The sequence below is a fragment of the Dysidea avara genome, chromosome 2 (assembly GCF_963678975.1).
Source record: "Dysidea avara chromosome 2, odDysAvar1.4, whole genome shotgun sequence".
Classification (NCBI taxonomy): Eukaryota; Metazoa; Porifera; class Demospongiae; order Dictyoceratida; family Dysideidae; genus Dysidea; species Dysidea avara.
Genome location: NC_089273.1, coordinates 470,095 through 497,080, shown reverse-complemented (window position 1 = coordinate 497,080; position 26,986 = coordinate 470,095). Strand labels below are relative to the sequence as shown.

At 37.0% G+C, this 26,986-nt stretch overlaps 1 protein-coding gene and 1 long non-coding RNA gene across 17 annotated transcripts in view; one reads left to right on the top strand and one right to left on the bottom strand.

The window, feature by feature from the left end:
* LOC136246413 (uncharacterized) overlaps nt 1–26,986 on the top strand; it is a 339,040-nt gene that overhangs the window by 249,210 nt on the left and 62,844 nt on the right. The gene's annotated exons all lie outside the window — the stretch shown is intronic.
* Nucleotides 1–26,986, bottom strand: part of LOC136246420 (uncharacterized) — a 423,931-nt gene that overhangs the window by 372,080 nt on the left and 24,865 nt on the right. The window contains exon 4 of one of the 2 annotated variants that reach the window (XR_010696409.1): nt 1,154–1,374. The exons of the other annotated variant lie outside the window; for it this stretch is intronic. This is a non-coding gene — a long non-coding RNA (uncharacterized lncRNA). Of the gene's footprint in view, nt 1–1,153; nt 1,375–26,986 lie in introns of those variants that run through there. 2 annotated transcript variants of the gene reach the window in all.

Below are 26,986 nucleotides of genomic sequence, written 5' to 3'. Positions count from 1 at the left end.
CTTGCTATCATCCTATCTCTTTACTATGTATTGTGTCTATAAAGTTCTAGAAAGACTAGTGTACGACAAAACAATACTATTTCTTATACAATGACTATTAAACATACAGTTTGGGTTAATCCATTTTTATGTACAAATTCTGCTAGTGTAGCTAACACAGCTCAAATGCAAATAAAGACTAGTATAGAAGTCTTTTACTAGTAATGTATTGTATTGGAAAACACTGTGTGGTTGACTGAGAAGAATAAAACGTGCTGGGTAGCCTACTAACTGTTTGCCTTCTGAGGCTCATTAGTGCTTGATTATAATATTGTGTACCTCCACAGATATACTGCACCTGTGCACATTTAGTCTTTATATCTCTATCTATGGGTCATCTATACCTGCAGATACAACACTGGACATTTAATCCATACTTAATTCAGTCTATGGGTCATCTACACCTGCAAATAATTTAACCCCTAATTCAAAATAGGCATAAACTGAAGCAGTGATTCAATGTCCATTAAATAGTTTATCTGCAGGTGTAGGCAACCTACCTTGTTTCACTGCACCTCAGTTTTTGGCCATGATCCATAATCAAACTTAAAATTCCAGTACTTGCAATAACAAAATAACATTCATATATTCACTGACACAAACATTGAATTAAGGGTGCTAGCAAGTTTTGAAGCCACACAAATGCTGTTTTTTTACAATTAATACAGACAAAAGGAGGTTACAGGAATCCAAACTACTGCTTCAAAGATTGACCTAACTTCCTACTATACAGAGAGATTGCACCTTGTTTCATTAAGGCCCTATAGTCCCTCAAAGTTAACCCATACATTTTTCTTATTCTGAGATACTGGCTGCTTGCACAGGCATCAAATTCGCTATGAAGATTCTTCAATAAACTTATGGAAACTTAGCGCATGGATTTGTCTTTGCACTTCTTTCTTGAGTTATAAAACAAAGAGCGAGTGCTTGCAAATGAATTTTAACTTCGAGGCCTTGTAATTTTGTGCTGGATCACAACAATTATAATCCAATGCACTAAAAGTTTGCAAATTTATCACTGATGGCCCACCAAACGTTTGGTAGAAATCCGACTATCGTGCATTCCAGAATATTACCTTTTACAATGCAGTATAGAACCTGTGCACGCCAACAAGTTATTACAACAAATTCCAATAAACCACATATGCCAACTTTATCAAATAACAAGTTATAAATGAAGTTCTGAACAAAAGAAAAGCTGTTGTTTCTTTACACACTGGGACACCTTCCTGTTGCTTGTGGAGTTTCCAAGCCTGCTCTTCGATAGGTAACGCCTCATAACAACACACTGTCAATGTTTTGTAATGAGAGATAAATCCAGCTGGAACATTGTCACTACCAAAAAATAGGTGTACAATTACAAACATAACTTACCAGCTTACGCTATCACTTGAGAATACACAGGAAAAACGTGTGTTGGCTACAAACCAGCTTGTGTTCGCACGTGTCTTCGAAACTAACACTTTCAGGCTAATTCACTCTATTGTCACTCTTGGGGACCCAGATGATCATCTTCGTGATGGTTTTCAAATGAAATAGGCTGTTTCTTGGTCAATTCTTTGGTACAAAACACAGCCGCCTCTAGGGACCCGCCGATTATGCTGGCATAATAATGAGCATAATAGGTGCCTGAAAGCATTGAGCATAATGCTAGCATAATAGGCAGAACACTTGTGCAATGCTATAAATCCTTGCTTATCAAAATACATAACCAACAAAAAGATCGATATACTCTAATAGAACAGTCAGTAACTCTAATAAAATTATCAGGTAGTTGACTGTTCTATTAGAGTATATCAATCTTTTCTGTGACATGTATTTTGACAAGCAAGGATTTACAGTCTGTGCTTCAACCACTTACTGCTTTTCCATAAAATGCAAAGTTATTAGAAAAACATGGGAACTGAGGTAAAAATATTGAGCATAATTTGAGCATAATAGGTAAATATTGAGCATTAATTTAAGCATAATAGGTAAATTTTTGAGCAGTGCAGCATAGCATAATAGGTAAAATAATGAGCATAATCGGCGGGTCCCTAGCCGCCTAACACGGATACTTTGAGTATGTATATGCACTTCATGCTCTATAAGTTAGGCTGGTTTTTTCAGCAGTTGTGGTAACTGGTAAACAAAGTTCACCCATGCCAATATACTGTGTAAACAGTTTTGAGTGTACTTGCCATAATTCATTTCAATACCGTGATACGTATTTGCAATAATCGTGATAATAAGCTCTACAATAACCGTGGGAGGAAATTTTCAATATCTCCCAACCCTTGTGAAGACATGTAATTCCACAACCAAACAATTCAAAATGATTGCCAGTCATTGTAGCAGGTCATATGGAAGTGAGAATTGTTGTCCACTACCAAACCACAATTAGGCTTGAGCCTATTATACTCAAAATTTTACCTATTATTCTTTTTTTTTATTCTTGTGTCTAGCCTACTATTCCAAAATAATTCTCATTTAGTTTCTGCAGCTAGTCACTTAGTTTACAAGATGCTGGCCTATGTAGTTTTTCCAGCATTAATGGCCACAAATAAAGTACTTCCTCTTTTACATCATTAATTTCTCTAGCCATAAGTAGTTACAACACTCTTGGAATAGCTATTTGCAGACTGCAGTATTAATTCAAGTGTTTTAAATTATTGGTGCATTAAAGCTATGGTTAAAGCTAGCTACATATTATTAAAGCTATGGTTAAAGCTAGCTACATACCAAGTTAATGATCAAAGACTTTAAGAAGATACACTGGCCTGATTTAGATGTACAAGTTTCAGAATTGCAGATGATCATGCAGTTCAATCCCTGATGCTGGCTTCAAATTAACATGAAACAATCTGACTGCTCTTTTAGAGTATTTGGGCTTTCTATTAGTCTAAGAGTATGTCGAAAATGCTGGTTATACTTGTGTAAACTTTGACACTTGTAATGCTGGCATACTGCCCTTTTATGTAATTTTTACTTTACAAATGAAAATTCTAGCTAAAATCTACTCAATAACAAAATTTTATAAAAATTCAATTGTTCTAGATCATTCTATGTGTGTTCTATTAGAATCCTCAAAATGTATGTTCTATTAGAGCACTACAAATTATGATAGTGCATCTTTTCAAAGGTTACATCAAATCAAAGGTGATATTATAGCCATTTTGGTACCAATTGGCGTGGTAGTACACTACAATTGTGACCCAGTCTGGGAAAACCAGGCTTATCGCCTATAGTATCGAGAAATGCCGGTTTTAAGTATTTAGTGTGTTGTAGCTCGCCAATAGTTGAAGCTATGTGTACCAAATTTTTCACACGTTTTACACCAATTCCTTACCTTCCACAGCATCCACTATGCAAGTAGCCAACAACTAAGTTTCCTGCCATTTTAGATAGTTTTTAAACCGAGGTTGACTGTATCAGGCGAGCTGCACAATGGCCTGGAAGGCGGGCAAGATGGTGTTCAAAATTTGAAAAGAAGGCGTAGGGATGAAATAGGCCAAGTTTTGGGCCATTGAGGTATCAAAATTGGCTAAAATGAAGGGAATTCACAGCAGAGGCACTTACTCAATACCACAGCACATACAGTCATCCCCAGGCTGACCAGAGCTCCATTAAGGCCCCACACCATACGTGCCCCACACCGTACGTACGGATTGCCACTGGGCTTGGGAAAAGTAGCCAGCAAAACCAGAACACTCGGGTATAGCTGATTTTGATTGTGGAATTAGATAGTTTATTCATGTAACTTTGTGTCCTGGGTGAAAAATCGAATCTGCTCACATGGGCGATAAGACCGGTTTTCTCAGACTGGGTCACAATTAAGACCCAGTCACACCAATCATCATCATCTTAACAAGTGTTATGCTAGCAAAACTTGTAGGCTGGAAATCGTATTCTAGCAAGGAATTGGATTTGCTTTGTAAAAGTTTGTTGAGCAAATGCAACTTATCACGTATAGTCCAATAGAACAGTCACTGCATGTAAAATACAATGACAGAATTGTTATAAAACACTATTACAAAAAAATACAGGCACTATAATGTAGCCATAGTCACGAAAAAGCAAGCACAAAATTATGGAACAGTTATTAGTATTAGCTAATTGGTTATAGCATAGATCCTTTGGCTTTGGTATCAGATCGGTAGGTATTTTTCTGTATTGGGAGAGCACTAGTTTATCTTGAATCATCATCATTGTATTTTTAAGATAAGAAGAACAATGATTTGTACAACAACAACCCTCAAACCTGTTGATTTAAAATACAAAAAAGAAGTGAAATTCATACAAAAACAGCCAAGCTGTATGAAAGGATGTGGCTTTCAAAAGCCTTGGTAAAAGAGTTGTAAAATTAAAGGTGGCAGCCATACGATGTAGAGATGTACCGATCTACCAATCTAGTATCAGATGGGTGCCGATCTCAACAACTGATGTCTGATAACTGATGTCAGATCGGTACAATGTCGTTAGGATCGGTAATAAATTGCCTAGATCGGATCGGTGTCAGTAAAGCTCAGAAAAGTTGAATCAGTACATCTCTAATATGATGTCAATGATAATTAATTATAATAAGCAAAAACAAGATATGAAATGTATGGGATATTCTTAAGTAACGTAAAATGGTGCACCCAGGGTCCAACGGCCTGGGACCTAATTTTTCATATACTTCTGAATGTTTACACATTCTATACCTGTGTACCAATTCTATTTTAAAGCCTAAAAATTTACTCAGTCTTCCTCTCATCAAAGTGCTTTTTCAATAGAGGGTATCAGAGTTTAAGATTTTTACAGCACTACTAAAATTAATGTTTAGGCAGCTGACTCATGTAACAAGAATTACTAACACAAAGCAAGGGCTCTGGTTAATGCAAACCAACAATATAGTGAAAGGAAACAAATCACTTTAATGCTAGGATTATAACAAACCCATTTACTTCCCACACATAGTCTTCTTTTAAACAACTATCATTTGTAAATCATAACTTTTTCACTGATGCTTATGTAAAGCAAGTGGACATTGTTTTAATAACTAGGCTTTGTGCTAGTTAGATTTCACTTACTGATCTCCACAAGTCAGGACACAAAGACCTTGTGTTGTAGCACATTAGTGAAGTGATGATGCTACTACAGGGACTGAGGGTTACTACAGGGCGGTGTATATTACATACATACAGCCCAGTGATCCGTAGTCAACCATTTAAGGCCTTACAGTAAAGGTTGTTAGCTGCTTGTAACAGATAAACAACACAAAATGTGATATTGATTAGCACAAACAAACCCATTACCTTTACTAAGAGTGTAAGTATTCAGTGGACTGGATTTTGGGACTGACATTATTTTTGGTTTTTACACATGCTGTGGTTCAATATGCATTATCAAAGTGAGTACTTTTTGCTAACCTGTAGCCCACTATATACTTAATGTTGAATATTGCAATAAATCTTCTTTTTTTTTAAATGATGCTAAAATTTAATATGTTCTACAGTACTTATACACTCTATATAGTGAAAACAGCAAAAACCAGACTAGTTTGTATATTATTTTCAAACAAACAAATTCATTGACATGCAAAAAGTAAAGATCATATGTGACCTAATTTTAGAAAACCGTCGATATCCACACAATTTTCAAAATGGATTTTATTTGTTCTATGTTTTCTACAGGGACATAGGAATGGACTAGCTAAGTTTCAGCTTCCTAAGTTAAGAAGCATTGGAAATACAGCACTATACAGCCGGATGAGCAAATAAATTGATATGTACAGATTCGAGCTATTGACAAAAGAATCTACAGGCACTTACATAAACCATCATAACTTACTGATACAATGACGTACAGAATTGAATCTTTGCTCATTGTATTCGTCATGAATTTTTGCATCCACCAAGGTATTGTTTTTTCCTCAGGCATGCTTCTGTGTTTGAGAAGGAAGACAAATTCACTGAAAAACGATTGTCAGTAAATTCTTTTGTCACCGCAACGTAAACAAATGTCTGTAACTTTGAAATCCTTTCGTGTATGGAGATGAAACAAAGATTTTTGTACTCCCTATGAACAGGTGACCATGATGATGCCTAGGAATTATCCATTGGAGGCTTAATTCACCCACCAGTGAGGCAATAAAAACTTGCATAATTTTTTTTTCTGGAACTTGCATTTTTTACCCATACAGTACAGCTCACAGGTAACGTCGCGAGTATACACATGCGAGTAATGCTAGTGTCTTCTCGTGGGATCATTCTTTTGCAATGAACTGTACGAAACCTGTGGAACATTGCATGGATATGCACTTGCCGCGCGAGAAACTCGCCACACATGAGAACACTCACCACTGAGTTTAGTAACTTCATACAACACTTAAATCACATAAACATTTGTGACTGGTCCCATATGTTCGTGCAAGCCTAGCTAGCTAATTTTACAGTAGAATGCAATACAAGGAGATGTCACGTAGGTACGCGCTGTAGGTAGATCTGCGACCGCGGTCAAAGTCTTGACTGGCCGAAATTTCGATTGACCTGTGACTAAGAGCCTTTTCGACTATTGACCGGTGACTAAGCAACGATATTTCAGCACTTTTCGATTGTGGGTTGAAAGTTTTACCCTTGACCGTTGAATTGGCATGATTTTGGTGGCCTTGACCTTTGACTTAGACTTTGACCGTAGTCGCAGATCTATCTACAGTGAGTGCCTGTGTCTCACCCCATTGCAATAAACCCCGCAATAAACCCTGCAATAAACGCACACTGAGCCTGCAGAACGCAATGGGTGGAATATTTACAAAATTGAAAAAAATTCCGTAAATTCTAAAGCGTTTGTTTCACAATGGAGGAAAGTGATAACGCCAAAAACCTTAGTAGCATTGTGATCCCAAAAGCAAGAAGGGTTCCAAATTCTTTGTTTCGTGTCAGTACCCCAAGGAGAAGGAAGATATCTGCCTTGTGTACGACGAGTGGTTCACTATCACTTTTTCTCATGTTCGTTCACCATTGCCAATCCCCCTGGTCGTAGCAAATAGTATGGCTGTTGAAGGGTGATACTTGGAAAAAAATGGTATAAAGATAAATTTGGTATCATTAGATGCAGAATTTTCTGGAGAACAACATATTCCGAATCCTCTAAAATCCCCTTTGGGGAAAAAAAGTATGGACGTTTGAAGTTTTATGCTAATATGGTGCAACAAGGCATTAACATCCAAAATTTTAAATTTCATGTTTCTGACTATAACTTGAGATGTACACCACATATCTTAATTCTGTTTTTTTTGTACATGGTTATGCTCATGTATCTGTACTTATTTGAACATAGGTTACCATGACAACAACCACAATTATCTCACAATTTGTATATTAATTTATAGTTTTTAGTTTTTTCATGTCTAGTTTTACGTATAATAGCTATAGTTTTGAGTTTGGTAATAATTTTGTAGTATGTAGATGAAAACTCTCATTAAGCCCAACAGGTAGCCCATTTTAAAAAGAATGTTTTAAAAGTAAGCCACGGTCATTTTTGTGATTTGCATAAGGTTTCATAATAATATTTCTACTTCAAAAATATTTTGCATATGTTTTCTGGAAGAAAATAGACATTGCTAAAATCTGTAGAAGTGGTTTTTGTAAATTTCTTTTTAGTATTTTGTTTAATGACATTGTGAACTCATGTTACAGGTTGAAACCACAATTTATGTATAAAAGTGTGCTCTGACACTGTAAATGTATATCCACAGTAAAGCTGCAAATTACACAATATACTATTGGGCAGTGTACCACATTAAAGCATAATGAACAAAGTAGTACATATGAATACTTTAGGTTTAAGGAAGAAAACCCATCCCTCCTGGAGGAAGACTGAGTAGGCCCCGACTAGACATTGGGTGATCTGCAGTTCGAATCCTGGGGTTGGAGGGATTTTTTTCCTTACTTTGGCCCCTTTTCTGTTACACCTTTTCAGCTATAAGTCATCAAGTCTAAGTCATTGAAATTAGGTTAGGTAATCCCAAGGCTGCAGCACATGTTGTTGTCAGACCTTCAGTGCTGGTCACTGTAAAGTGTTAATAATAATATGTAGATACAAAGGCAAATATTTTGCCATTAGGGTACAATGGACAAGGAATGATTCACTCTTAGATACAATGATCAAGACTATACAAGTACAATGTCTAGTGTGAATAAAGAGCAGTACTTATAAATCCACCAGGTATAAAGGCCAGGTCTAGGAAACCAACTATCTGTTATTTCCATATCCTTTGCCACTAGAACTGTGCTCTAGTTTACTGTGGCATTATTGGTGGATATTTTACAGTCAAATAGTCAAACTATTCTGTAAGGTCTTAGTGATCTTCTGTTTCTCATCAGCATCCCACTTGTATTTTCTTTACCACAAATGTTTTCCCATTATTAAAGATGTAGCCAACCATTATTTGTCTGACTATCAAAAAGACTGAGCATGTGAAGTTAAGTTTTTAAGATTACTGCACTTATATACCAGCTACCTTGTTCACTGTAGTAATGAAATCCACAAGGATTGTGGAGTGAACCTTCTAAAATTAATTTTATGTTAGTAAAACTCTGTAATCACAAAGGACAATTATACGTAGTTACACCATAATATTATAGTGGTCTGTGTTACTTAAAGTCAGTTATTGTATGTATTTAGCTAACTAACAGTGATACAGAGAGTCGGGGTATGATAATAAGCCTATAGCTATATTATAGCAATATTGACCCACATGTCCGTTTTCTGATGAAAAACAAAAACTCACCAAATAATGCATGACCTAATAACACTACTCCAATATTTTAAATTATTTTTCTCAATTAATATGATAAAGCATGTTTCTATTGATCTTTGCTGAAAATCAACTACGATAAATGAAACTTCACCTTGTGTATGTTAACTTGTGATCAGCTTCACAAAGAAGCAAGTAAAGTATATAAGCTCTAAGGTAGCCATATATAGGCTGGCTGCTGCAGTCTCCCTAAATATTATGGTGGAAAGCATGAAAGTATTGATGTTGAGGTTGAGGTATTTAAATTGCAGGTTCACTTGAAGGTTACTTACTAGAATGAGCTCATAAATGCTTACTAAGCTGTGCCATGCTTTAATGCATTTGTAATAATAGACATGTACACAGTTCAATCTAAATGCAAACTGTCATACTTATGGTGTATATGCGGCAGTTTCAAAAAAGTTAAATTATGTCATAACTGTGGTTAATCATGAATTTACAGCTTGAGGGGAGAACATTGTAAAAGGCTAAAAAATTATTGATAAAGAAATTGTCATTGAGAAAGTATGGCACTACTTATACGTAGCTATTTACATTGAAAACGATAAAAAAAATTATACATGTATATAAACTGTAACAAAACAAGCATGCAGCTGCACAGTTCTGAATTACCTAAAAGTGAATTTGTTTAGTTTACATAGAATTTTATGTGCATAAAAGCTAGAGTATTGGAGTGTTTTAAAAGCTACCCTCTATAAACTCTAACAAATTCATGGTCATATATAGTAATTTTTCATTAAAAATCAAACGACTGTACAAAAAATTCTGAAAAGAGATTTCAGAAGATTTTGGACATGTCATTAGTGACACCAAATTTATCATGATATCATTTTGCTGGTTATCACCCTTCAACAGCCAGACCAATACATGTTTATCTTCTTCCAGAAACATATTATGTAATTTTTTTTGAGTATGTAATACTAGAAATATTTTATGAAACCTTAAACAAATCACAAAAATGGCCGAAACATAATTTTAAAACATTTTTTTTAAATGGGCTACTGACTGAATTGTTGGTAGGCCTGCGCCTATTATGCCGGCATAATTTTGAGAATAATGGGTCACCAATTTCGTGAGAATAATTCCGGAATAATAGGATGGTTACAAGTATAATTTTAGAATAATCGAACGACCACAGGAATAATCGGTGGAATTAGGGGGCATGTCTCTTCTTAATTACCTAGAAGAAAGAGTTACACTACTACAAATGATATAAAGCTGACAGGAGTGCTGGCTGACAGGAGCTAAAAGCCTCTAAAAGATCGATATACTCTAATAGAACGCTCAAATACTCTAATAGAGCAGTCAGATCGTTTCATGTTAACAATCTGCAGCCAACATCAGGGATTTAACTGCATGATTATCTGCAATTCTGAAACTTGTACATCTTATACCAGTGTATCTTCTTCAAGTCTTAAGCATTATTATCTACCTAACTTAGTAGCTATACAGTAGTTACAGCATATTATTATAATACACTAATAATTAAATACGCTTGAATTATTACTGTAGATAGCTACTCTAATATGAGTCTGCTGTAACTATTATGGATAGAAAAATGATGTGTAAGGTGGAATGGCTCATATATGGCTATTAATAATTCAGACAAAACTACTTATAGCAGAATCTTAAAAACTAAGCGACTAGCCACAGATATATACTGAATGAGAATAATTATGGAATAATAGGCTGGATACAAGAATAACAAAAAGAATAATGGGAAAATTTTTTGGGAAATTCTGGAAAGAATAATTGGTAAAATTATGAGCATAATAAGCTCAGGCCTAATTGTTGGGCTTAATGAGAGTTTTCATCTATATCACAAAATTATTACCAAACTCAAAAGTAGCTTTTATACATAAAACTAGATATGGATAACAACTAAAAACCATAAATTGATATATATATATATACAAATTGCAACATAATTGTGGTTGTTGTCATGGTAACCTGTGTACAAATAAGTACAGATACATGAGCATAACCATGTAAAAAAACAGAATTAAGATATGTGGTATACATCTCAAGTTATAATCAGAAACATACAATTAAAGTTTTTGGAGGTTAATGCCTTGTTACACTATATATTAGCATAAAACTTCAAACGTCCATAACGTTTTTTCCACAAAGGGGATTTTAGAGGATTTTGGATATGTTGTTCTCCAGAAAATTCTGCATCTAATGGTATCAATTTTATCTTTATACCATTTTTTTCCGGGTATGGTCATTTTTTAACCTTCAACAACTGCACTAAAAGGCCTGGAAGACAAAACGTACCCAGCAATGGATTTGCTTGCTCATGGAAAATCAATGGTGAAAGTTGCATCTTGGTAGAAGACTGCATCTGTATGTTATGGACACTTTATTAAGCGCCTGTAGTTTATTGTCACTTTACAAATCGATTTATTGCTGTCGCCATTGTATAGCACTGTAACTTCGAATTCTTTCGGCTTCTAAAGTTGAAATTTCGGTTGACCATTCCTTTGGCTATCTAGATAAGGAAAATATGAATTTGAAAAATGCACTAACTGGGGTTCTGCGGCATTACTTGGCGACCAATCCATCTAGGTCTACGGTAGCTAGCTACAGTACTGACTGTAGTCCGTGACAGGTCAAGTCAGTAGCTAAGTGACCAAGTATTCAGTAGCGACAACACAGGCATTGTAATAGGAAACCTCACAGCTGGCAGAACTGAGCCAGCGCTGCCTCCCAACACCAGAGGTGAGACCTGTTATCTTGTTTTGTGTGCCGCTCTCGAGTAAAGTTTGCTAACATGGAGCATTACTGTAGCCTTGCTTCATCCACGTGGGTCACTCGAGCACACCTCACGTGCGTCGTGCGTGTACATGCAACATTACCCGTGAGCTGTACTGTAGTTTTTAAAATGCGTTTTATTACAAAAGTACTATTGTGCGTATATCGACGGTTTTCCAAAATTCGGTCACATATGCAATTATACAAATTTTAACACTGTTAAAAATGGCTTGTTACATTAACACCACAAAGATGGTTATATTTGGTACTGTGCCACAAAAAGTTACAGGAATAAACAAGTTTGGGTATTGTAACTACTCATAGTGTTAATTTAACAAGCCACTTTTAACAGTGAACTGCTTCAGTAAGCAGTGAAACAAGACTCAAATTGATTAAATTTATTATGTTAAATTGTTGTCTGTTCAAAAAGAGAAAGACATCTTTGTGCCATTTCTGTGCTGTCAAGTAAATAGTGTATTTAGACATTCAGCTATATATTCACATCAAAACCTGGTCTGATGCTCTAATAATAGATCACACACACACACGCACACCACACACACGCACACCACACACACACACACACACACACACACACACACACACACACACACACACACACACACACACACATACACACACACACACACGCACACACACACACACACACACACACAAACACACACAGATTGGAAACATGTCACGTGATATCACAATTGTTTTTTAAAATCCATCCTCAAGGTAAGTCTTGTGGAAAATTCCATTTTGTATTAAATAAGCCTGTCAGGTAATACAAGTGCCTTATCAAGCAATTCTGTTGACTTTTTGAAAGAACTTTCTATGAAGTGGAATTTTAGGCTAGCGGACAATTCTAACTAACACACTTGTGGTACTGATTACTTGTAGTACCTAAACAAACCTTGTGGATTTATAAGTTGTTAGACGTACATTATGTACCCAAATAAATGCGAAATGCTTCTTTGCATAGTGGGCTATGAGTTATGGCCTAAGGTGGCATCCAGTGTCGAACATCAAAGGATTTTGTGGTACCGATTACTCAGCAACGGAGACTACTACAAGGCTGTAATTCGTGTAATACAGTGGTTATGATCCACCATTCACCCAAGTCAAAAAGTATTTCTCCTATACCATCCGTTGGAGAGTTACAACAGCTTTAACACCTGGCTACAGGTGAGGATCAGCTGCGAGTTTCCAATCCTCTGTGTGTGTGTGTGTGTGTGTGTGTGTGTGTATGTGTGTGTGTGTATGTGTGTGTGTGTGTGTGTGTGTGTGTGTGTGTGTGTGTGTGTGTGTGTGTGTGTGTGTGTGTGTGTGTGTGTGTGTGTGTGTGTGTATCTATAATCTATGTTCTAATGTAGCATTTGTCATACTGTAAGTAAACATGTACAGTATGCTCATCTTGCAACAAAAATTAATTTATCATCACCATGTCTAGTTCAAAGTTTTATAGCTCATAATCATTGATGGGTTAAACACTTCACTAGACAGATTCTCCTGTTCACAATACAATGAGACAAGTTCCAACTCCTCAGACCATTTCACTCACAAGTCATGATGAATTAAATACCAAGTGTATATAATTTTAATCACTACACAAATTTATTGCTTCACTATTACTGCTCTACCATAACTCTAAGATTACTCAACAGATAAGGCTAAACTTTTAACAATTGTAATACTCCAGTTGTAATAGTATTGGTTAGTTTACAAATAACAACAACAATCAATCAACCATACAACAATGTTAGTACAATCGGTCCGCCACGAGGTCCTCACGTGATCAATCCCTGCCACTGACTTTTCGCGCAGGCACACTCCTACATCTTCCCCCTCCATTTGTGCTTTGCCAACAAACAAAAATCTTCCTGGCTTTCTAATCACTCGCCCATGCCTAGTGGTGACCTTTGTGGACACTTTGTCATGATCAGATGCCTGCTGTTTAATTACAACTGGTTGTGCCCCAATTACGGACTTCTTTTGGTTGCTATTACTATTACCCTTGGGGTCATCTCTTTGATACATCTGCCTCTTACTAAGTCCTTGCTGGCGTCGCTCATCACTCTTCGCAGCTTGGTATAACTCTTGGTAACCTTTAGCACTAGAGACCGATGGGGACTTCATGAGATTGTAGCTTAGGCCTTCCTGCAACTGTCCATACAACAGGGCATCTTTGGTTTCATTAGACAAAATATCTCCACCATAAGCTCTTCGAAAGGTCCTTTCAAGGCGACGGATAAAATCAATAACTAGCTCATTCTCTTCTTGCACAGTGTGACGAAAGTCCTGGGCAGCTATAGCCTTATTATCGGGATCCATCTTGGCTTGCATCAACTGACATGCCCTTGAATAATTAGAGCGATCCTCTTGATCAAGCAAGTTCCATTCCTGTAATGCCTTCTTCCGCAGATGGCCTGCCAACTGAATCACTTTCTCATCCTCCGTCCATTCATTCCAGTTAGCAGCAATCTCAAAAGTGGGTAGCCAGTCCTCCCACAGAACATCTGAGCTTTCACCTGTGTAAGAATCTATTGGTGGTGCTTTACCTTTTCTGACAGGTACACGTGTCCGCTCGCTCAATCCAAACTGGGCAGTGGCTGACAACCTTCCTTCACTACTATGATGTTGGCCTTCTGATCTAATAGCCAGATAATGCTCTAACTGAGCTCTCAGTTTTGCTATTTCTGAATCTTTCTTCTCAAGCTCGTCTTCATGCGCCACACTTGATTCGCATTGTTGCTGCCACAATCGTCTAGTCCGTTGCTTCTCTTTGGCTAGGGCCGTCTTGGTCGTCGACAAATCTGCCGTTACATCACTAAGGTCTGCTTCAAGCTCAGCTATCCTGACCTTCGCTCGCTCTACTGCAAGCTGGGAATCTGTACAGCCGGTTTCATTGTTCTCGTGGCTACGCGCTAGCGGTGCACCGCGCGCTAAACCCGATTGTACATGTGTCACGTGAGCATGCATATGGCGAGCAGCAATTGACATTATAATACCAGCTTCATTTACAAGAAATATAACAGCTCCTTCATCCTTACCCTGTACTACGACTTGCACATTCTCTGGCTGGTATCGCAACTCTGTAAACTTTCCTTCGATCATTTGTCTTGTCTCCTCCAAGGATGCCGTAGTCGGCAGTTCTAGAGTCTCTGCTATACGTCGAATCCACGCTGCTTTTACTCTTTTAGAGTTAAGAGGATACATTTCTCCATCTGGCATCACGTCCTCGTCACTTGAGAGGTCGGGGATTTCATCCATACTGCTTTCAACACTAATCTCGGTAGGAAACTCCAAGTTGTAATACTCCAGTTGTAATAGTATTGGTTAGTTTACAAATAACAACAACAATCAATCAACCATACAACAATGTTAGTACAATCGGTCCGCCACGAGGTCCTCACGTGATCAATACCCGCCACTGACTTTTCGCGCAGGCGCACTCCTACAAATACAAGGTCTTTGATTTTTCCTCTAGACAACAACTACGTATAGTATGTTCGTGTTGAGCTGAATCCTCAAAAACATTTAATAACTCATGGATGCAACTACACACGATCTTGAAATATGGCTCATTTGTAGTACTGCTTGACCCGCTAAAAATATTTGGCTGAAATGTTTGGCTGGTTGGCTGAAATGTTAACTCTGTTGAGAAATAATCCACTTTTAATTTTTAGCTGTTTTTCAGGATTCAGCTCAACGTGAGCATACTATAGGCATGCATACATTATGCTGGAATAATAATTAGTATATAGCAAAATAGAATCTATGGCAACCTTAAAGGTTGATTCCTAGTGTATTCAGAACATGACCTGCAGTAGTGCCCTGACACTGCTTAAGTGTCACCACATTTCATAGAACCCTGCCTCTAACTTATTGTTTTCCTATAACATTTGTGACCTGGTCTGCGAAAAAGGGTCTTATAGCCTTTTCAAATGCATGTGCTTTGCAACCTGCAACTTGACTTGTGAATGTGTTATCACCTGAACTTCGGTCATCTTATACCCCTAACATAGCACTATAGCTTGGTGTAATATGAAGGTGATAGGTTGAAAACATGAGGATGATTAGTCAAACCTGACAATTTGGAAAAGCTATAAGACCCCTTTTCGCAGACCGGGTCACATTTGCTGTCTATGTAAACAAGGCCTTGACAATAGTCAAAATGATCCTACATATATGTACCAACTGCCTGTGTCAACAACTCTTGTGATGTTTGTCTCCCCTAGTTGATGGGTGTCATACAGTTTCTCAATTCAGTAGAATACAAAATCATCACATATGTGACCGGATCTGCAAAAACCCGACACAATAGCGCAAGCCTAAATTTACAGTATAAAGCATTAAATACAATGGGTGAAATACTTGCGTATTGTTGAAAAAAATTCTTAGTGAAAGAAGCTACTAGCAATAAAACCCTGGATATCATCTTATTCGCCTGCTCAAGAGGTGTTGGAAATCTTTGTTTTGTTGCAGTAGACCTAAGGATATGGAAGTTATGAACGTTTGTTTACATCACGTTGAAGCGATTGTACATGATCGATTTTTCTTCATGAATTCCGCCTTTTTATGCAGCGAAAAAGGGTGAGTGAAGGAAAAACCTACCCAGTAATTGATTCCCCTGTTCATGGCGAACACAAATGGTGAAAATTGTAGCTCCGCACTTTGATTCATTGGTAAGTTACAACCGTTTTTGTAAGCACCTGTAATTTATTTTCCCTATACTTGCTGTACATATCGATTTTTCTGTTGCTGCTACTTTGTAGGGCTGTGACTCCTAAAGCTATTGGCACATGAAGCTGAAACTTTGCCAGTAGGTACACTTGACTAAGTAGATTATAAATATTTAATAAACAGGAATTTGAAAAATGCGCAATTGTGTCAGATTTTTGCAGATCCGGTCACATATGTAGTATGCTAGTATTGTAAATTAGGGATCATGAAGGTTTGGGTCTTTCTGGCCAAAATAAAATCACTAGCTTCACAATACCATCCTGGTGCCTTGGCAGTATTGGTTAGGTATAGTCAAGCCTAAAAATGCTTTCAGTATGCCCTCAAATGCTTCCAATAGATTGCTACAAAATAAAAATAAATTACGTAAAAGTCTATGGAATGTTCTACTGAACACCTGCCTAAAACCTTTAGGCATGCATAACTCGAGAACTGCTATAACTGTTCGACGTTGCTTCATCCCGAGACGTTCCTTTTGGCATACCATACAAGGGTGGATTTAGGGGGTGCTTGGGGTGCCCCCCTCCAAAATTTTACTATGTGCAAGCTAGAAGCTTCTAGAAGTTGCAATTGCATCTTATATGTATGCATGGGCAATGAATAGATGGAAAGAGAAAGGTGAATGGCTAATCTTTTCTTAGAATTACTGAGAGAGGTTCAAATTATACTTTTGGTGTAAGACTTAACCTAAAAGCAGTTAAAAATCGAAATACTCTAATAGTACAGTCAACTACTCTAATAGAACATCCATCATGAAATTACAAAAAGTTACCGGTGTGCCACACACTATCTTTTTGACCTGTGCACTGCTTAGGCCTGAGCCTACCTAATATGCTCAAAATTTTACCTATTACTCTTTGCAGAATTTCCCAAAAATTTTTCCTATTCTATTTTTATTCTTGTATCTAGCCAATTATTCCAATGTCCATTTAGTTTCTGTAGCTATAGTCACTTAGTTCTCAAGATGCTGTAGTTTTACCAGAGCTAATTAATTAATAGCTAGCCATAAATGAAGCATTCCTACATCTTACACGTAATGGTTATAGCCATTACAACAGACTTAAAATGGCTATCGGGAGTAATAATTAAAAAGTTTGTAGCTATAACTACATGCTAAGTTTAGTAGATAATGATATCAATATATTTGTTGAAAGACTTTAAGAAAATACACTGGACTTAGGTGTGAGGTAATTATGCCAGAATGATTTTCAGCATAATGTCAGAAATCATTATTCTAGCACTATGCTAGCAATTTGAAATAATTATTTTGAAGATTGCATGAATGAACAATCAAGATACTCTAATAGAACATTCACCTATATATACTCCAATAAAGTAATCAATCCTATTTTGCATACTACTCTATTAGAACAATGAAATATCTTGTTTATATGCAATAATTAACCATAGAATATTAAATAGACAGTCAATTCTATTTCAATTTATTGGAATAATTTTGAGAATAATGAATATGTTTTGGAGCATAATGCAAGCTTTTTCCAGGAAATTCTAAATAGAATAATGCAAAGAATTATGAGCATAATTACCTCAGCCCTAACACTACTATAAGATGTACAAGTTTCTGATAATCATGCAGTTAAATTCCTTATGCTGTCTGCAGATTGTTAACATGAAACGTTCTGATTGCTCTATTGGAGTATTTGAGCACTATATGGCGGCAGTAGCCGTTAATGGGTTAATATCGTGGTGAGTATTTTCAGTTGTTGCTACAAACTTGATGCTTGGGTTGACATGCTTAAGTAAAACAGTGAATTTCTTAGCATGTATAAAGTTAACAAGGGTTTTGCATCTGAGAAATGTTTGTTTTCGTTTTATCAGTACCAAAGTTTCATGCTGCATTTATCTGATGAATCTCCGTATATTTTAGTATCAATTGAAGCTAATAAAGTTTAACAGTTTGCACTCCCAAACCTCTTGAAGCTCAACTTTGTAAGCTCAAATGATACTACAGCATTTATGCTGTCAGTGTGCCTAGGTTGTAAGAGGGTTAGTTGTGGCCACAAACTACTTGTATATGTGACTTTGGATTCTGGTGCTGTAAAATTCTACATTTGTGTACTCTACACACAGGCGAGTCTATATTTATCCTCTCAAGCCCTCTCTTCATTGTTACTGTTTGGACATTATAGTTTGACCAGCACACTAGCTATACCTTAATCAGAGCAATACACTAGATTAAAATAGCAATCCTGTATATTGATGAAATTAGCATATACAAATTTAGTAATTCCTGAATTGATGTAGTCAATTAGCAAAAAACCAAAACTCTAAAATTGCTAAACCTAATGTACCACTAAATTAAGGTAATTCAAATACAAAATTAATGGCGCGAGTATTGATCATGTGTAGCTGATATTCATATCTTTCCCCTTCCTGTTCTTTAAGATGTAAAGAATAAATTTTTAGTTACTGGCTGTACCCTTTATATGACAGCTAGTATGACAACAGTTTGGGAATAATGGTGTCATTTCATCATTATTACACTTGGATGACTCATGATGTTTTACAAGCATTGTGAGTCACTTAAAGTGGCATCATTTTTTAATCAAAAATATTACTAAATTTAATCTCAATAGGCTAAATTACAGTAGCAAAAATTTCTATGGGGAGACGTGCCCCCCGAACACCTAGATAGAACATGCTCCACATGCTAAGTGTGCTTCACACATAGCTAGTTGTTTCAACCAGTTGTCGTTTTTCTTAGCGAACCAGCCATTATAAATGCCCCTGTTGGCACCCCCCTTCTGAAATCCTAGATCCACCCCTGCCGTAGTAAGTACAACACACATATCATGGATTTGTCCTCTTTTGTGTCCCATTTCTTTTTGCTAACTACCCAAGGTGTCAATTCACGGTAGCGTGATGTATGGCTTCTCTTCGTTTGTAAATGGAAATCATCCATTTCTTCCATGGTGACTGAATTGATTACAGAAGTACTTCTGATAGTGTTCTTTATTAGTAACACTGTGTAAATAGATGAACTTGAAGTGTAATCGCCGCTTCACTTTCAAGTTAGTAAATGATAATTGGGGTGCACAAATTGTACTTATTTTTCATGATGACTGGATTGATTGCAGAGGCGCTTCTCCTACTGTTCTTCAATTGTAGCACTGTGTAACGGGATGAAGATAGCTGAAAGCAAAGCATAATGACCGCTTTACTTTAGAGTTATTAACTGATAGTTGCAGCGTGTGTTCAGATGAAAACTAGTGTTGCCATGACATATCCATCATCGATACTATTGATATAACAAGGTGGTGATATGATATAACCAATGGTTGTGCTCCTTAGTATAATGGTGTAGGGGAGGCCAGACATATGGTATTTGGCATTTAATTAAGTTATGTGGTGATGGTTTAGTGTGATAAACAAGCTAACCCCAAAGTAAACTGGGAGGTTTTAAGGTTTCTATGTAGTGCCAGCCACTTGTCTCAACTGTAAAGCAGTAGCAAAATGCATTTAAAACCTGATAAACAAGAGCACCTTTTGCTTGTGGTATTTAAAACAATGAAGAGTATGTACCGTATAGTAAAAAACTTTGGCAGTAAAAAAGTGTGACGAAATCCCTCTGTTGAAAAAATTGGTGGAAAAAACTTTGGCGATTGAAATAATATTCACCAAAGTTTTTACCGCCAAAGTTTTTAATCGATGGTATGTACGGATAACTACAAGGTATCAACTCATCAGTTACGCAGTGTAGTAAGTGTAGCTATAGGTAGCTATATAGCGTTGTTTTTGCAGCAGTACTTTTGTAGCTACTGATCTAATGACGTGCTAGCAAAGGCATGCTTCGCTATTTCCTACGATGCCGAGAACGACCGTATTTACTTTTTCAGTAGCAGAGGTTATCACGTATATCAAAGTATTTGTCCAAATCCATCGCGAGACGATGAACTAGCTGACGTGCGAACGGGAAGCCGGTTGGAAATGTTGTCCCAGGGAGTGGCTGGAGTGCTTACAACTGTGGGACATATTTCGAAGTCAACTCGATCTTTATTGCGGGGTGGTACGAGCTGACCTTCATCTGAAGTTCTAGTTACACAATGTGCTCATGTGATTATTTAAAATAATTGTCAAAAAAAACTTTGGCAAATTGAACACTATTCGCCAAAGTTTTTTACCGCCAGTTTTTTACTATACGGTATATGTTTGTCTTGCAAATGTTACAGTTAGTTCTACATCATGATAATATGTTCATATCGTGACATAAACCTTGGTGATATATGACATAGAGTTTTTCTATATTGTGGCAGCGCTAGTGAAAACATTAAATCTGGTGCCATCCTTTTCGTTGATGCAGTATGCACGGGTTCACCAGTAATGTTACAAAAAAAAGGAAAACAAACAAGTATAAGGAAAAATTAGGAATTTTAAGTTTGATTAGGAATCATAGAAAAAAATAGGGAAACAAGGAAGGCGACCTACACCTGCAAATATACTAGTGAACTTTTAATTCCTACTTCAGTCTATACCATGACTGAAGTGCAGGTGTAGACGACCTTCTCTTTTTCCCTACTTTTTCTATGATCACTAATCAAACTAAAATTCCTTATACTTGTGTATATACATCCTATCAACAATAATATTAAGACAAACAAACATCAAGTGATTACACCATCACACAAGCACAATTCACTAAGAAACATGTAATAACAACATTACTAGAACTTTGATAATAATAGTTGTATAAACATTTGGAGACATTAACAAGTATACTATGTATATTTTCTCACATTTATAGTCAAATGGGTCAATCTATGTCAAATCACCAAGACATTGTAGGGTCACCTCTCGGATTTTGATGAAACTTGGTGTGTTTGTAATATCTGTGGTGATCATCACCCGTACCAATCTTTAGCCCCATACACGGCATGGTTCTGATTTATGACCACAAATATTTTGAATATTTCATTAAAAAAATGGTCCGTATTGAGTTACAAAAACAACTGTACAGTAACTCACCATGTGTTAATATTTTAAAATGAAATTTTCAGTGATCAAAGACTGTTAATTGATCTTTCAAATAATTCATAAATTGACTTAATAAAGGTTTTTAAAGACTCCATTAAAACTTTAATCCTTAATATTTCAAAAACAAATTCTTCGAATTTTTGGTGAATAATAATTGAATCATGGTGTATGGTTGATAAAATTTTCGTGGTGGGACCACAATGAGTTCAAGAGATATAATTTAATATTTTGTGGTATGTAGTGGAATTTTGTAGTCTATTATTGCTATATGGGAGTGAACATTATACAATGAAGGTGTCCAAGTTCAGTGCAACCTGTATTGAAAGACCACCTTTGTGCTGCAATGTATAGTTTTCACATGCAGCCAACTAATATACCTTGTAAAAGCAGTACAATGACCAGCTGATGACACCACATGAGTTGTTTGATTGAACATGTAGCAACATACTTGCTGCTTACTTTGGGTAGTGTAGAAATGAAGATTATGTGAGAGAATAGAGTAATTTGGAATGTTGCTTTCAACTCTCACGTACAATCCTTGCTATGAGAAAACTGCACTCTTTTGTGCCAATCTCAAATAGTGCAGTGGAAGTAAAACTTTACTTATCATCTGATGTTTCCAGAGTTGCTCTAGCAAAGAAGTTTCTTGAGTTATTTGTTTACATGAAAAGAATTGGTGGTTAGCTTGCATGATTGAAGTTTGCAGTGACACTAGTGAGGAAGCGAAGCTGATGTTTCTGTCTATCAAACTCATTCAAGTACCCAGAGCCCCAGAATATCCACACTATACCAATGGATGACATTTTAACTCTCATAGACCCAAGAACAAGAAGTGGTCATGTGTACTCTTTGACAAACAAAGAAATGACTTTTGTTACCAAACAGCATCACACTGTATCACCACAATAACAAAATTGTATTACATGCCTTTGTCACAACTTATTTATGCGTACATTTAACTTGCAAAGAGTCTTGTGTGTCTACAAGCTTAAATCAGCAGAATGGGCTTCAAAGTGTGCAATACTGCATGAGATATCTGCTATAATACTGTACACACCACTACCTATCTTGTAATCCCATAGAGACCCCAAGCTGAAACTATTGCAACTCTAAAAGTTGAATGTCTGACAAGTATCCATAAAATTCTAATCAGCACTTTTTGGTAGATCAAAGGTCAAAGATTATGAGACGTGGCTAATTATCAACTTTGTCAATCAATCAATCTATCAAATTAAGCTGTTAAATATACCAAACGAAAGTTTATTCTTTGAGCTTTTAAGTGGCACAATTCATTTGTAAATGCCCAACTTATGATGCATTGAATGTTCATAATAACACCAAAATATCAAACATTTCTGGAGAGCCATACAAGCAATGGGTTGAAATTAAATTTCATCCAATTCTGAGGGAGTCATACACAAAACTTGGATGAACTGATATGGAATTACCCATGTAGTAAATAAATTGCAGCACAACGGTGGTCTTTCAATACAGGTGGTCACTAATACAGGTTGCACTGCACTTGGACACCTTCATTGTGTAAGGCAAACTTGGCACGGCTTTATAAGAGTGGTTATTAGAGGTGTACACTCCCTTATAGACTACAAAATTCCACTACACACCACAACATATTTAATTATATCTCTTGAACCCACTGTGGCCCCACTAGGGATGTGCCGATTTTGCAGGAAAATTTTTGGAAAATATGTTGGTAAATAGCAAAGAGCAAAATGCTGGAAAATAGGTGGAAAATTAGAAAAATGGTCACCAAGGAATGACAACTTAGCACATTTTGTATGAAAAGGATCAAGATACTCTAATAGAACAGTCAAGCATAGTACAGGTATTAGGACAACATATGCTCATAGAAATGGCGATTAAAGATCGAGATACTCTAATAAAGCAGTTACTACGTACGAGTGAAATAATTTTTATTGATGCTGAGCAAAATAGAGAAATTTTGAGCAAATATTTAGCAAAATAGGTAAGAAAATCAAGACACACGATAGTGTGTCATGCGGCCCAAGAAGCCGGCACGCCACACCGTGAGTATATTAACAGGAAGAAAGAAAACGCAATTTTCACACCTATGTAGCTCTGTGATCCCTTATCCGATTGGAACCACAATTGCTAGAGACGTGCCGCCCAGGTAGGGGAGTCTACATACCAAATTTGAAGAAAATCGCTCCAGCCATTTCCAAGATACGAGCGAACAAAATTTCGTTTTAATTTCTTCGTTTTTTTCTTCTTCTTCATCTTCTTCATTTCGCACACTTCGTAAAATTCGCCATAAAACACGAATGCGTGCTCGGATTGGGCTGAAATTTGGCACACTTAAAGGGTTCATTACGGCGGATCTCCCTACCAACTTTGGTAGGAATCCGATGAACATTCACGGAGTTATTACCGATTATTTGCGTAACATAAGGTCGAAGGTCTGTCACGCCTACAGGGTAAACCCCTTGGTGGAATCAGTTGAAAATTGATATGTAGATGGAGCAACCATCGTAGGAGTGCCTTTATGTGGTTTGAAAAGAATCGGGATAAAGACCATGGAGATATGACACAAAACCCAACCTGTGTCAAAATTACGCGATCGATTTTTATGAATAAAAAAACTATTAGTTTTCGTGTCTACCAGGCAAACCGCTTAGAGCAACGAGCTGAAAATCAGTACGTAGCTGGAATAATCATCATAGAAAGTTCTTGCAGTAGTACAGAAGAATCGGAGTACAAATCACTGAGTTATGATTCGAAAGGAAACTACGTGCAGCAAATGCGAGATCGAGATACTCTAATAGAACAGTCACCCTAATAAAGCATTCAGCTGCATGTATAATTTACACAGTTATATTACATTGCAAGTTATTCTGTAGGGAATTCAGCTACAAACAAGTCACCCTGTAGTCAGATCAGCTAGAAGAAGGTACCTAATAGAGAGTTCAGCTACAAAGAAGCCATCATGTAGAGAGTTCAGCTCAAATAAATCACCCTGTAGAGAATTCAGCTACAAACAAATTGCCCTGTAGAGAGATCAGCTAGAAGAAGTTACCTTGTAGAGAGTTCAGTTACAAAGAAACAATCATGCAAAGAGTTTAGCTGCAAACAAATCACCCAGTAGAAAGTTCCGCTATGAACAGATAACACTGTAGAGAGTTCAGTTAGAAACAAGTCATCCTGTAGATAGATCAGCTAGAAGAAGTCACTTTGTAGAGAGTTCAGCTACAAAGAAAAAACCATGTAAGAGATTTCAGATGCAAACAAATCACCTGTAGAGAGTTCAGCTAGGAACAAGTCACCCTGTACAGAGATCAGCTAGAAACAAGTCACCCTGTAGAGAATTCAGCTAGAAGAAGTTACATTGTAGAGAGTTCAGCTACAAAGAAACTACCATGTAGAGAGTTCAGCTACAAACAAATCACCCTGTAGAGGGTTCAGCTACAAACAAGTCACCCTGTGGAGAATTCAGCTAGAAGAAGTTACATTGTAGAGAGTTCAGCTACAAAGAAACTACCATGTAGAGAGTTCAGCTGCAAACAAATTTCCCTGTAGAGACAAACAAATCACCCTGTAGAAAGATCAGCTAGAAGACGTTATCTTGTAGAGAGTTCAGCTAGAAATAAGTCATCCTGTAGAGAGTTCAGCTAGAAGAAGTTACATTGTAGAGAGTTCAGCTACAAAGAAACTACCATGTAGAGAGTTCAGTAGCAAACAAATTGCCCTGTAGAGAATTCAGCTACAGACAAATCACCTTGTAGAAAGATCAGCTAGAAGAAGTTACCTTGTAGAGAGTTCAGTTACAAACAAATCACCCTGTAGACAGTTCAGCTAGAAACAAGTCACCCTGTAGAGATATCAGCTAGAAACAAGTCACCCTGTAGAGAGTTCAGCTAGAAGAAGTTACCTTGTAGAGAGTTCAACTACAAACAAATCACCCTGTAGAAAGATCAGCTAGAAGAAGTTACCTTGTAGAGAGTTCAACTACAAACAAGTCACCCTGTAGAGAGTTCAGCTAGAAGAAGTTACATTGTAGAGAGTTCAGCTACAAAGAAACTACAATGTAGAGAGTTCAGCAGTAAACAAATTGCCCTGTAGAGAATTCAGCTACAGACAAATCACCTTGTAGAAAGATCAGCTAGAAGAAGTTACCTTGTAGAGAGTTCAGCTACAAACAAATCACCCCGTAGAGAGCTCAGCTAGAAACAAGTCACCCTGTAGAGAGTTCAGCTAGAAGAAGTTACATTGTAGAGAGTTCAGCTACAAAGAAACTACCATGTAGAGAGTTCAGCTGCAAACACATTTCCCTGCAGAGACAAACAAATCACCCTGTAGAAAGATCAGCTAGAAGACGTTACCTTGTAGAGAGTTCAGCTACAAACAAATCACCCTGTAGAGAGTTCAGCTAGAAACAAGTCACCCTGTAGAGAGGTCAGCTAGAAACAAGTTACCCGTAGAGAGTTCAGCTAGAAGAAGTTACATTGTAAAGAGTTCTGCTACAAAGAAACTACAATGTAGAGAGTTCAGCAGCAAACAAATCGCCCTGTAGAGAATTCAGCTACAAACAAATCACCTTGTAGAAAGATCAGCTAGAAGAAGTTACCTTGTAGAGAGTTCAGCTACAAACAAATCACCCTGTAGAGAGTTCAGCTAGAAACAAGTTACCCTGTAGAGAGTTCAGCCAGAAGAAGTTCACTGTAGAGAGTTCAGCTACAAAGAAACTACAATGTAGAGAGTTCAGCAGCAAACAAATCGCCCTGTAGAGAATTCAGCTACAAACAAATCACCCTGTAGAAAGATCAGCTAGAAGAAGTTACCTTGTAGAGAGTTCAGCTACAAACAAATCACCCTGTAGAGAGTTCAGCTAGAAACAAGTCACCCTGTAGAGAGTTCAGCTAGAAGAAGTTACATTGTAGAGAGTTCAGCTACAAAGAAACTACCATGTAGAGAGTTCAGCTGCAAACAAATTGCCCTGTAGAGACAAACAAATCACCCTGTAGAAAGATCAGCTAGAAGAAGTTACCTTGTAGAGAATTCAGTTACAAACAAATCACCCTGTAGAGAGTTCAGCTAGAAGAAGTCACATTGTGGAGAGTTCAGCTACAAAGAAACTACCATGTAGAGAGTTCAGCTGCAAACAAATTTCCCTGTAGAGAATTCAGCTACAAACAAATCACCCTGTAGAAAGATCAGCTAGAAGAAGTTACCTTGTAGAGAGTTCAGCTAGAAACAAATCACCCTGTAGAGAGTTCAGCTTGAAACAAGCCACCCGTAGAGAGTTCAGCTAGAAGAAGTTACATTTTAGAGAGTTCAGCAGTTTAGCTGCAAACAAATCGCCCTGTAGAGAATTCAGCTACAAACAAATCACCCTGTAGAAAGATCAGCTAGAAGAAGTTACCTTGTAGAGAGTTCAGCTACAAACAAATCACCCTGTAGAGAGTTCAGCTAGAAACAAGTCACCCTGTAGAGAGTTCAGCTAGAAGAAGTTACATTGTAGAGAGTTCAGCTACAAAGAAACTACCATGTAGAGAGTTCAGCTGCAAACAAATTGCCCTGTAGAGACAAACAAATCACCCTGTAGAAAGATCAGCTAGAAGAAGTTACCTTGTAGAGAATTCAGTTACAAACAAATCACCCTGTAGAGAGTTCAGCTAGAAACAAGTTACACTGTAAAGAGAT